The following is a 13,637-nucleotide window of genomic DNA, read 5'->3' as shown; positions in this document are numbered from 1 at the left end:
CCTGGCGGTGCTTACCTGGGGTGGCTCCCAGGAAGCATCCGGCAGGTCCCTCTGGCTCCTAGGGTCGGGTTGGGTCAGGTGGTTGGGTGGGTGGGGGGGCGGAGGGCTCTCTGCCCGCTGCGGGTGCCTGCAAGCCCCGCCCCTGCAGCTCTGATTCGGCAGTAGGGAGCCAGTGCAGCACGCGGAGACCCCCTCCACCTCTGTGCCTAAGAGCCGCCAGCACTGCAGGCTCCTGCCAGAGGGAAGGCGCACCCCCGGGAGCTGCCCCAGGAAGTGCCATCACACCAGCCCCAGGACTTTGACAGTGATGGTGAGCGGTCCCTGATATCAGGACAAAGGGTGTCCCGACCGATGTGCGGTTGGGATGCGGGACAAATGTGTTAAAATCGGGACTGTCCTGATAATATCAGGACGTCTGGTCACCCTACCATCTGCACACCTAAGGTAGTGTTCCAGCCAACTGCAAGGACACATTTTCAAAGACTGTGCTCGTTATTGCCCACTGCTCAGAGTCCCCTTGCTCATTAATGCATATCCCCTCCAGTCTGTTCTCTCATTTGTACTGCATTGTAAACAGCCCTGACAGCATGTTTTCCCTCTTCGTTCAAACAATGGCCTTTGTAACCAAACAGAAAATTAACAAGTGAACATTTACTTTTAATGATCCCGAGGAAAATTCCTATTTAATTTAAAAATAAAATATGATCATGTGTTCTCCAAGCCTCTCCTTCAATGCCTCACTATATAAATTACAGCTTGTTATCTTAATACCTCTGCGAAAGAGTTCAAAAATTAAAACCCAGAGGAAAAACACACAACAATTGTTTTCTAAATAAATTAGGAAAAAATGTGAGGTCCCAGGAGATAGTGCAGTCTAGCTATTGAAATAGAAGAGTGAGAGTCAGGTCTCCTGGGAGTCTATTCTGTGCTTTGCCATTGATTCACTGGGTCACCTTGGGCAAGTAACTGAACCTCTGTGCGCCTCAGCAGTATGTTTTTAAAATGGGAACAATCATACCTGCCTGCCACACAGGCTGTTGTAAGAATTAGCTAATGGGCTCAGTTCCTCTCCCATTTTGAGTCTGCCTGACTGGTATTATCACGTTCAATCTGAGCAGCATTTCCCCCAATATTTGTGATATTCTTTCCCGTCATCATCTGAAAGGAAGTGTAGAAATGCAAACTTTATATTTATTTTTATATTAGTCAAGCATAAAAGCTGTACAGTCAGAATGTAGCTAATCACAGTCCTCAAAATATGTACACAGGTACGACCTTCTGCTTGACTGCTATGCTACAAAAGAAAAGACAAGCATTGACCACATCCTTCCATCTATCTCCTTATGTTCTTGTCATGAAGTAGAGCGCAGTAGGTGGTCCCAGTGTGAAGTGTACCTTTCACTGCAATTAATGCAGGTGTCGTGTGCTACAGGAATGTCTGACAGGCTAACAAGCAAAACATGAGCAGTAGCAGGCAGGAGGGCACACCAGGCAACAAAGAAAGGAACAGGGCTGTGGGGAAAAAAGAGACGGATTTATGGGTGAGAGAGACAGCCATTGGAAAGAAAACTGGTGGGTACTACTGGGAAAAGTGACAGTAGTGGCCTTGGGAAAGTTCTGCTAGAGGCTTCAATATCTAATCACTGTTCAGAATACCCGTCAAAAAAGATTTGCAACCCTAGCTTTATACTTTATACCCTGGACACATTCAGATCTTAACCCTTTTGCTGCTGCTTTTCCATTGCACTTGATGCATTGATTGCTAACACAATCAGCAACAGAGCAGGTGCATTGTACCAGGCTGTATCTAGATAGCGATTCTAATTCTGTCCTTTGCAGATCTTTGTTGGTCACACACACGGAGATCGACTGATTACAGAGTTCTGCCTCTTCTTGTTTCCAGCTGAGAGGAACAAAACAGATAAGGGAGGTGAAAGTGAAAGGAGACCTGATGTTAACTTTGTTTTGTGAGCCACATCTCTTCACATCTGTGATCACACTGAGAACCTTTTGAAACAATCTCTATTAAGATGTGGGAACTCCTGATCTAAGCTATTTAGCAGCAGCCAAACAGCTAAATTGATTATTAGATCAGAAAGTCATCTCTTCTTTTTTATTTACTCAGTAATTATTAGGGGATTGAATAGAGAAATGGGGACTTCTCCATGCTCAGTCCAACTGAGATGCGAAATGAGACTCCACGCACAGTAGATTGTGCAGATGCTCTAAATATTACCGTATGTGCACTGCGGGGCTCCTCAAACTTTGCTTCCCCTTTGGCATGCTCCCCCATCTGTAGGCATCACAGCATTGGCTTGGTGTGGAATATTCTCAAGTGCCTTAGGGTATGTCTACACTGTGTGCTTCTTTTGATGGCCGTGTAGCACACATAGTCACGTAGCCCCCTTAGCATGGGTATAAAGAGAGTATAGACTCTGAGGCTTAGGTGTGTAAAGACACACTTGAAGGATGTGGGTATGTACTCGCATACCCTACCCTACACATCTCTCTATTTGTCTAAGCTGTGCCTCCCTATCTACACTGCTATTTTCAGCCGTGTAGTGTCCTGCTGCCTCCCTGCTGCTGGAGCCTTTCCCTGCTGCAGGAAAGACTCCAGCAGTGGGGAAAGGCACCAGCAGTGGGAAGGCAGCAGGAAAACGCAGCCTTTCCCCACAGCCTCCCCTCTGCCAGAACCTTTCACTGACATGTACCTACACACTGCAGTATAGACGCAGCCTGCTTTTCACCGTAGCATGTAGCTACATATACACTGTATGCCACCAACACTAGTATGTGGTGTAGACGTAGCATAAGTAGCTTAGGAACACAGGTGCCATTTAAAATCAACAGGACTTGTGCTCCTAAATTACTTAGGGTCTTTTGAAAATCTCACCCTTTCCTTCCGTTCACAGATTGTGAACAAAGGAATTAGAGACTTAATTTTTCTTAAAATAAAGAAATCAGATTCTGGAACACCATGTAATAGCATTTACTAAAAAGATCACTAGCTCATTGAACACCAAGACCCCTGTAAATATTATTCATCATAGTACATGCAACATAAAAATGAAGAGACCACAAAAAGCCACTATGTCCTTCCTTTTATTAAGGGCACACTCTCCAATCAATATGCAACAGGAGTGACATTCACTAAAGGGCAAGAAAGCTGTCAAATCTAATAGGATGCTTGTATCCTACTGGACTGCCATAGTCACTCACAAACAGGTAAGTTCCAGTCAAGCTCACTCTCTCTTCTTGTTAATGCTCAACTGGCTTCAATATTATTCATAAATCTTTTTTTGTTTGTTTTCTGTGAACATTCATTTGAGTAATTTTTTGTTCTTGTGAATGTTCATGTAAAACAAATACTTGTAAGATGTATTCACATCGCAGAAATATTTAGATGGAATCTCTGATTTTCCTCAGACTGTTTATAAAAGCTTTAATCATCCAATCAGGGAGCAGAAACAATACCCTCTGATCTTCATATACCATGAATTACAAATAGAAACAAAGGCATAGGTGAAGCAAAATGTTCTTGAGCAACTTGTAAATTTAAATATGCTCATGCAAGAGCCTGTTGACCAGTTTCAAAGAATGAAAAAATCAAAAGGCTTTTCACATACAACTCACAACTAGAAAAAAAGGACTAAATTTATCAAATAAATTATTAGCTTGTAAACAGTTTGCCCAATAATGAACATCCTCAGCTTTAACTTTTAATTAAATAGCTTTGATCAGTTTGTCCTTTTTTGAAAGAAACCAGTAAAACTATTTTTGTTATGTATTTATTAGATTTCTTGAAGTAAACATCTTGTTATTGTGCTGTGTCTGACTAACTGAACAATGATGGTGAAAAGAAATAGAGTATTCAGCATTCATTTCATTTAGCCTAAATGAGTCATGTTATCTAGTACTCAGACAAAGCATTTTAATTTTAATAATGACAATGCTAACAGCTACAGTACTGCTTTAGCTCAGACTGGCTTGTAAATAATTAACCATTGTTATATAACAACTTGGGTTTTGATAGCTCTATTAATTTCACAGTCAGAGTGATGCCATTTAAAGCATGATATTTGTTACAATTAAACAAATAGCAATGATAAAAACATTAAGATTAAGGTTGTCTCCCCACAACCTAACTGGGTCCCAAAAACTCTTGTATCACAAGAGTTAGCAAGCAAAAACAAGCAGAATACTGTAGCTTCCATAATACAAAACACTGAAGGAAATATTTAAAAAGTTGCCTAATAGGGTGACCAGATGTCCTGATTTTATAGGGACAGTCCCAATATTTGGGGCTCTCTCTTATATAGGCTCCTATTACCCCCCACCCCCGTCCTGATTTTTCGCACTTGCTGTCTGGTCATCCTACTGCCTAATAGTAATAATAATTTACAAGTTTGACTAATGATTAGCGAATCTCAAACAATTTTGCTTTCAGTTCAGGTAAGCAGCCAGCCAGAACCTCAAGGGGTCAAATTCTGTTCTCAGCTACCATGATATGAGGGTTCAGCCCTGCAACCATTCCTTAAGCTACTCATCATTACTACAGGCCCGATTCTGCTGTGTGCCATCAAGGACTCTCATTCAAGTCAATGAAACTGAGGACTTTAAGAACCTTGCAGGATCAGGCATTTGATGAGTATTCCCACTGAATCCAAGTGGATTAATTAACCCAGAAAAAGGTCCACTGACTCCAGAGTACACCTGTAGCAACTGTGAGAGCATTTCCTTTGTAAAGGAATTATCTTTTATGTGCCAAACTATTATGTAGCTCATTAAAGTACTCAATAAAGTACTCTGCACTGGTCGACCTGGTCCTTAATCAGGCATATAACTAGTTAACCTGTTGGGAATTTTGCCTGAGTGAGGACTACAGGATTAGGCTCAATACCTGTACATTCTACCTGACATAACAAGAGATATCCAGCTTCTTTTAGGACTCAGCTCTGAGTCCTCCATATTTTTGGATGCCTCTTCCTGCTGCATTCAGTCTTGTGAGGGGAGAGAAGTCTGCACTCTGGGAGCCTATGGCCTAGTCCAAGGTGGGTTGAAACTAGTGGAAAGACCCCCATTGACTTCAGTGGGCTTTAGAATAGTTTCCTGTTCTCCCAACAGACATTCCCTCAAGCAATGTTCTGGCCTAGATAAAGTAGGGCAAAACGGGGCACATAAGTATATTCAATAATCCCTTGTTTCTATATGGGCCAATTTATTATAGGCATCTCTGGGCAAAATGTTTGACTGTAAACTGCCCCAATGATGAGTACACTTATATTATTTCATAGATTTAAATAGATTTTGTGCAGGGTTTGAAGTTGTCCTGACAGATAAAATGTTATATATTAGCCTAATATTTTAGCAAATTCCATATTAATAAACCTACTTTCTAACCATTCTAATGATTATTTTTGCATCAAAAGTGTTGCTTACATTCCACTTAAATTACTGTCACACCACACTAATATTCTTTGACACTTTGAGAGTAGCTGCTTATTTCCAGGGGCCAAACCCTGCAGTCCAGACTCAGTCAAAACTCCTGCTGAAGTCAATGGGAGATTTTCCCTGAGTAAAGACTAAAAAGCTAACGGATTGTGCCTATAGCCTCCAGAAAACAGACACTGTCTGAGAGCTGTAGCCATCCAATCATAGGGTGTGCATGTGGAGCTGTTTGGCAGCCTTGTTTAGCAGCAATAAACAAATCTCATTATTAGTCTGTAGTGCTTGAAACAGCTCATCTGCATCACAAAAGAGAACATCTGCTACGTACCTAGGTCCAGTACAGTTAATAAAGTAAATCAGAAATAGAAAAAGTTTGCATACTCAATTTCTTTCTGACTGATTTCATTTTCGAGAGTGTTCTAGCATGCTCATCCTTAACTGAAACAAAACCCATTGTCATACATGTAGTCCTTTATGGGCTCAGCAAATTTTCCCTATCATTAACGCACGAATTGCAATTTTAACTAGTCAGTTTTGTATATATATTTTGGGGATCAGGTTACATATTTTAATTATCCAGCTGCATAGTTTGCTGATCAAGCTGCATATCTAATTAACTTGGAATAATAGATTTCCACCCACATTGTTACCTACGTATAGTGCTTCACTAATTGAGCTGCATGCTTTGTGAACTGTGCTAATTGAGCCGCATAACTCAGTTGCTGGGTTCTTATGTACTGTACTGAGCTGATCAAACTTCACTGAGTAGTTGGATTTGTGCCATTTGAGCTGCATGCTTTACAAATGGAGTACTTTACTAGTTCAGCTGCATTCTTCACTTTTTGGATTGTTACATACTTTTCCATCCTTAATGTACTGACATGGGTTGAAACATGTACCACAGACCACTTGCCTTAAGCAAAGACCTTTAGACTGGTATCCAGTAAAAATTTATTCAACCTTTGCTGGCTCCTTGTGTGGAAGCTTAAGAGCAATTTCAGTGTAATACGTAGGGCAGTTGTTCCCAAATTGTGGTCCATGGAGAACTATGTGCTCACATGGCACTGATTCCATCTCCTTGTTTCCAACTGCTTCAACAGGTGCTTAGGCTTTTCTCTGTGAAGAAGAGCAAGAAGTCTTGTACAAGCACCTGGAAACAAGGAGCTAGATACCAGTCTATACAGGTAACTAAAAAATCCTGATGCTCTCAGCTACACGGATGTAAAGGCTCCATCTGTTGGGGGCTGTGGTTATTACAGAGGAAGAATTCAGCAAATGAGCTGTCTGGGCCAAAGACTGTCTCATCTGTTTTTGAACAGCACCCAGCACAATAGTCTCATTCTGATTAGAGCCTTTAAATACTACCATAATGTAAGTGATTAATGATGAGAATTGCCCTCCAGAACTGGTAGTACCAACCATACAGGATATTAAGGTACATGTATAAAAATCAATATTACAGAAGTAACAATACAGTAATTTTGCTAACTTTTTCAACTGATAGGGAGGAGAGAGAAAAGCAATAAGTGTCTATAACATGCTATGTGAGCATATGTGTCTTTCTCTCTGTCCTTCCACAACCATCCTCTTCTGGATACAATGTCTAAAAGTGTGTGAAATAATTGCTCTCTGCTGATTAAACAATTAAATATTTAATTTAAAATATACATGCTATAGTAGTGGTGTCTAAAACATGAGTTCACATTGCCCTGGAGTGGCAGTCTATCCTGGATATAATGCCTCATTATTAAGCTCCAGACACTAGAGAGCAAAATGATCTCACAATTTGGAGATGCCCCTGCAAGACAGTAGCTCTCTAGCCCCTAGCAGGTGCAGTTACTAGTGTACTATGCAAGTATAAATGTTTCACATAGTACAGCTGTCAGACAGTAGTTTTCAAACAGACGGAACGATAATTTAGGGCAAAGTTCTTCTCAAAACTAGATATGTATCAGCACGCACTTGAGCCAGGGAGTTCCACTGATCTCAGTAGGAATTGTGCATATGGAACAAACATGCATTACCAATTACTATTTATGTAGTTCTACAGGGGAGCATGGTGTTTTAAAGACAAATAAGAAGAAAATTTCTTCCCTGAAGAATTATAATTTAAGCTAGAGCATCAAAAACAAATTATGGTAACATTTACTTAGTGGTTCAGGGAAGGCAGACATTAAAAAATAAAGGGAGAAGGAAAATATCTCTTGAGGGGAAATTATTTACATGAATTCAGATCAGATGCAATGTGGCTATGTAGCTTCTTTTCTGGTACAGATTTTTGCTTGCTAGTTTTGCGGTAGAAGACTTTAGTACAGATAAAAGATCCTCAGTGTTTAGAGGATTGTGTTATTAATTATTATTATTATTATTATGGAGGCACAGTCGTGACTTGCTAGCTAAGGGTGCATTAATATTCTATTTTAAGCCTTATTTTGACATCATCCTATCTAACTTTTGATTTGAGTAAAAAAATTTTGAATGTAACTGTATGGAATATAGGTTAGGAGAACAGGTTTTACAGACAGTTCCATAATCCTAGGCTACCTAGTTTTCACACACAAGTTAATCATAAACTGGCACTTTACAAAAGGTTATTTTAGTATTTCATTAATTTTTGTCTCCGTTTTCTCAGCCCAGAATACAGTTTTAAAACATCTCTCCCCTCCCACTGGTATTTGCATAGCTTGGTGTGCACACTCCAGCAATAAGTTACTGAGCTTTAAAAAGAGAGAAATAACAAAGTATTATAATTAAGCAGGTCTCTTTTACATGAACTGCCACTGACCTATAAAGAGAAATGCCAGTTAATATTCTCTCCCACCTCCACAATTCTATCCAGAATTGGCCCTAGCTTCACCAAGCTTCCACGACCCCAAAACATCTCCAGTATTTGTTATTCCCTCTTTCCATGCTGCATCCTTTTTGCTGTATCCTGGCTAATCCTATCACCTCCATGCCCACCATCCCACCAAAACGTCACACAGCTACTCCAAGTGAACTTTCACAATATATTGCAGAGAATCAATTTTTTTCTTGTAAATTAAAAATGTAAACCAATAATCTCTATTATATAAGCCAACATCTGGTCCTTTGTGTTCACAATAGGATTCTGTAGTTCTTTCCCAGAAGGTTTGAATTTATCAAGTACTGAAGCGTACACATTGCATAAAAATCAAGAAATAGCAAATCGAATGTTCACCTTTCATGCTCAGCTCTGCAGTAAAAACTATTCAATTTCGCTGTCAAATACATTATGGAGAAAAAGTACAAAATAAAGATAAATCAGATTAACACTTTCAAAGATAAATGGTATTTCAACCAAATTTAATCTTACTTTGGCAAAGTACAAACTCATTTCATAACATCTACTGTACATGGGATACTCAGCAGAGTACTAGTTATAATCATTTTGTAATTGCATTAGGGTGGGGGCGTTTTCAGATAGACTCATGGGGCAATGCAGCAATTTAGATCTGAGGTTAAGAGCTGGAATTCCAGTATTCAGTCCAACTGAGTTTAACCATAAAAGCTGTTTATTCCTTATGCTCAAGCTAGTTTACCCCTCTGCTCTTCACTTAACAGAAAATGACTCTCCGTGATTCTTGCTTGTCAAAAAGAACTAGAGTGAAGGAAGAGAGCTGGAAAGGAGATAAAAATTATACAAACTAGAAGCCTGATACTAATAGTTTTCAGGTAAGGTAGTTGGAGATCCTGAATCCCAATCCAGCAAAGCACTTACAAGTTTAACTATGTGAGTAAAAATCCCACTGAATTCTATACTATGCACAAGCCTGATCCACTACCCATTGAAATGGACAAGAATATGCCCATAGGCTGCAGTGGGCTTTAGACACACGTGCTTCACTAGATCAGGACCCTCATGCTCAACACCTGTCAGGATAAGGCCCCAGGATAGTATAAATAGGGATTATGGCTTAAATTCATTGCTGTCATAACCGGATGCTGCCTCATTGAAGTCAAAGACATGCATTTAATCCATTGACTTTAGTAGGGTTGTACAAGAGAAGCTGGCTCAATATTTTTAGGGTTAAATCTGATGAAACACAGTTTGAACCCCATCTTTAAATCTCTTTGGATTTAAAACTAAATTTAACCCGAATTCTACACTTTTATTAATACTTGCTAGTAGCTCTGCTTGGTCCAATGAGCTTTGCAAACTCTTGTAACTGGCAGCAGGTAGGCTAGGTAGAGATGGCAACGTCTTCTAAATAATTTTAAATATCAGTTCCATTTTCTCCCACCACATACATTCAAAACATTTTAATTATAAAAATATCTCTGCCTTTTTACCAGGGTTGGAAAAAAGAAAATATCAAAATTATGTTGGCATTACTTCACCTTTAAAAAGTGATAAACCCCATTGTGTATATGATGTCTCTTTGAGGCTGATAACTACAGCAGCTCTGCTCTGTGCTACCTATACAAAGTTAACATGTCATGCAAACACAGACAATGAAGATATTTTATTTTTTAATACCAAGGCAACAAAGACATTCATAAATGTTAAACCCTTTAGACTAATGTATAATTCATTTTGTGATGTGACAGTTGAACAAAATTGTATCTATAAATATATAATGTTTTACAGTACTTTTTAAAAACTAGTTTACATTTATAAAATAATTGGCTTTCATTCACCAGGTCATCTCCTTATACATTTTTTTTCAGTGGACATCAGGAATTGCAGTTCATGACTCGAGAGGTACGTACATTTTCAAGCCTGAGTAAACTGGCCCTGGTAAAGTTTTACCACACCATACATTAAATGTTGTTTTGTTCCCTTTTCCTTATGGCCAATTTTATTTTTGCAAAATTGGGGAGGGGGATGTTGGACACAAACAATGGAATAGCAAAAGAACTGAAAATCTACAATTACCAGTACACTTACCTCTGACATGGGCTGTGAGACCTGGGCATTAGAGCTGTATGGATATTTCAGCTAGAATCATCAAAATACTCTAAATATTCCTTGGACTGAGTGTGAACTGTTTCCAGAATCTGTCACTGGCTTGCTCAAATTTTGTTTGGGTTCATGAACTGCTAAATGATTTGCTCTCTTGTTGTCTGTATGTTTATCAGACTACTGTTTGCAATGTACTTCAAGTTCAATCCTGGTTCTTTGAGGCTGGTCACATATGGAAATTAACATGCTAGAAGTCATAAGGGTCTTAATTTTCTGAAGTGCTGAGCACCTACAAATCAAACTGCAGTTAACGCAAGCTGCAGATACTTAGCACTTGTGAAAACAAGGCTTGTGGTTCCTATTGGTTGGGCCTTGTGCTCAGAAGGATCAGCTAGTTCTGCAGAAGACATTTTCAACTGATTTCTCAGAGAAAAGTGGGAGGTTGCATTTAAATTGGGCATCATTAAGCAGCTGCAAAACTTAGAAGAACAACAATTTCCCCTAATATCTTTATCTGTCCATGGCCTATCATCTTCTCTAACTCCCCTCATTCCTGGTCATAATGTCATTATTATTTATACTTTAGCTCACAGAACAATTTTAATCAAGTTTTGCAAGGTGTTTTGTATTTCCCTGAGCTCCAAAGTCTGTAGCTGCATCACTGCTGAAACCCAAACCATTTCTGGTTTTGGCAAACCAGAGTGAATCCATACAAACCTAAACTTTGCCTATGGATTTACTATAGGATTTGATCGTTGGATAATTCAAACTTTAAACCCTGAAAACTGTATTTCACATACTAATTTGTAAACATCTTTTAAGTGGAATTTGAAAGAGTGCCAAGACCTGCTGGGCAACACTAGGCATAATAGGCTCTTAATGAGAATTCTATAGGGACAGAGCTTACAGGACTCAGACCCTTTGTGAAGAATGACTGAAGTAAGGTCCAAACAGACCAGATATATTAAAAGCAGAGCTGGTAGCCCTGCCTATAGTTAAGGTTGCCCAACGCTTTCCATTAAAAGGCTCTGCATTCATGTGCTTTTGATGTGCCAAACTTAAACTGTTTGAGCTGAAATTTTCCATGCTGCATGTGTGCTTCCAGCTGAATTTTTATTGGAAAATTTCTGCAAAAATTATTCAGCCATTTCCAAGAACAAGGTTAGGAAAAAATATATTGTTTGCCCATGTTAAAAATATTCTTACAGCTGATTCATTGAGAAGCTCTAGCAGCTCCATGTTTTGAAGCAGGGGCTTGAAATTTGGTGAGGGGCATCAGGGACATGTCTTTTGTTACCCCCATAAAAATTCACACATTTGGTAAAATTATAAGTCTCTGAAAAAATCTGAATTTGCACATGCTAATTTGAGACTTCTTAGAGTTGGGCAGCTAAATTCTCTAAAAATTCCATCTGTACTGGGCATGCTCCAGCACAAGGCTGCAGGGGCTGAGCAAGACTTTCCCAGCAATTGGTCCTCCTGGCCACTATAGCACCAGAACAGAGAGCAGGGAGACAGTCTTTCCTGTGCACTCAATGCTCACCATGCTAGTGTCCAGGCAGCCAGGGTGGAATACAACAAAGAAAGGAACAGACGTAGGAAGGAAGACTGACAGGAGGAGGGGGTTGGATAGAAGCAGAGCGGGAGAGGGCAGGTGCTAGAGTGAAGGGGGTTAGATAGGAGCAGGTTGGGCACAGCCCAGGGGTGGGGTTGGATAGAAGGAAAGAGACAGGCCGGGGCACAGGGGTCTAACTACTAGAGAACACTCCTCTACAGAACCTGGAATTGAGTCCACAATCCTTAGTCTCCACATTCCTCTGCCACCAGCAAACACCTGTGAAATCCACTGGCAAAATGTTTATCTCATTTCCCTTCTAGTCTCTGATCTATATACAGGATAATAGCTTACTGCTGCTACCATTTACTTGATTTGTTCAAATGGTAGAGATCTGTGCTGTGACTCTGAAGGTCGGAGTCCTGCTGATGACCTAATTTGAGGGACTCAATATGGTTCCATAAGATGAAAAAAAATTCAATCTGTTTTTTGTAAAAGATTAAGAAATTACATCAAACAAACAACCTCCCCCCCCCACATTAAAATAACTCTAAGGTTGCAAAGTCAAGCACTCAAAATTAAGAAATACCAGAATTAAGGTTGCCTGTGCAGTCTTAATGTGGTCATCTCATGTGCATGCATTATTATACAGTTATATGATCACATATGTTTTTTCCACAAAACCCCAACCTCATTCAGAGCACAGCATGCACAGTGCTCAGGGTGGTATAGTAAAGGAGGCTGTTGTCAGTAGGTCCCTGCCTCATTTGTTCTAGAAGTTGGGAAGGTATGTAATAAATGAGGCAAAGGATTGAAGGCAGAGAAAGGATGGCTTTATGGTTATGGCTGTTATTGGTTACCTGAAGAATTAGATTTTATCCCTGCACTCTGTCACAGAATTTGTATGTGATGCTGACTTAACTACTTATGCCGAACCCTTCCCAGATCTATTAAAACATTCATATCAAAATGGAAAAGGTTTATATTTAATTAATTATGTTTAATCAGGTTAGTATAAAATAATTAGTTTCATATGGTAAATAATCCCATGACTTTTTGTGAGAAAGGGCATATAAATATGTTAGTATTATAATACAAACTCAAGAGATTCAAGGCTTATGAACATAATGTCATATGCATGTCATTTTGATGGTGAAATGTAAAACTTCATGGGAACACTTAATATGCAGATTTTGCATATTAGATCATTTTAGCTTGGAAAACGGTGTCCTATATCTTTAAAACTCCAATTGAAATAACACCTCCCTTTTTAACTAACTATACTGACACTAGAGATGACCAAAAATTTTTAATGGAAACTTTTTTTGATGGTATATGGCTTTTTGATTAAATGGAAATATTCACCAAAAAAAATCCATTTCATCAAAAAGAATTCAGGGTTTTGTGAAAACCAGAGAATAGATTTTTTTTGGTTGTTGAACACTTTAAAAAATCCAGGTTTTGGTTTTTATACCAAAATCCTGAATTTTTCAATAAAAATGTTGATGAAAACAAAAAAAGTTTTGTTTCCATCAACATTTTTTGTAGGAGAAAAATGATTTCCTGACCAGCTCTGATGTAAGTAATCATCATATAGGAACTTAGGAAGGATGATACAGTGGCTAGGGTGCTAGCCTAGAATTTAAGAGACCCATGTTCAATAGTGCACCACACAGTCACTTAGTTTCTTGTGCCCCATTTCCCCATCTT

The 13,637-nt window shown here is 39.2% G+C and overlaps 2 protein-coding genes across 18 annotated transcripts in view; one reads left to right on the top strand and one right to left on the bottom strand.

Annotated features, from left to right (window-relative positions):
* The window catches only part of LOC120372410 (lysosomal amino acid transporter 1 homolog), an 82,334-nt gene that overhangs the window by 40,444 nt on the left and 28,253 nt on the right, over positions 1-13,637 (top strand). The window contains exons 1-3 of one of the 8 annotated variants that reach the window (XM_039489520.1): positions 4,920-5,051; positions 9,031-9,141; positions 10,138-10,171. The exons of 1 other annotated variant lie outside the window; for it this stretch is intronic. The gene's annotated coding sequence lies outside the window, so the exon portion shown is untranslated. 6 more of the 8 variants (XM_039489521.1, XM_039489525.1, XM_039489529.1 and 3 more) reach the window with 6 other exon arrangements.
* VEPH1 (ventricular zone expressed PH domain containing 1) overlaps positions 1-13,637 on the bottom strand; it is a 186,522-nt gene that overhangs the window by 169,870 nt on the left and 3,015 nt on the right. For 2 of the 10 annotated variants that reach the window (XR_005584954.1, XM_039489505.1), the window contains exon 1: positions 10,358-10,882. The exons of 2 other annotated variants lie outside the window; for them this stretch is intronic. The gene's annotated coding sequence lies outside the window, so the exon portion shown is untranslated. Of the gene's footprint in view, positions 1-10,357; positions 10,885-13,637 lie in introns of those variants that run through there. 6 more of the 10 variants (XM_039489514.1, XM_039489515.1, XM_039489508.1 and 3 more) reach the window with 5 other exon arrangements.

This window comes from Mauremys reevesii, linkage group 9 (assembly GCF_016161935.1).
Source record: "Mauremys reevesii isolate NIE-2019 linkage group 9, ASM1616193v1, whole genome shotgun sequence".
NCBI classification, from domain to species: domain Eukaryota; kingdom Metazoa; phylum Chordata; order Testudines; family Geoemydidae; genus Mauremys; species Mauremys reevesii.
The sequence above is the reverse complement of the archived record's forward strand: the minus strand, read 5'-3'. Positions and strand labels throughout refer to the sequence as shown.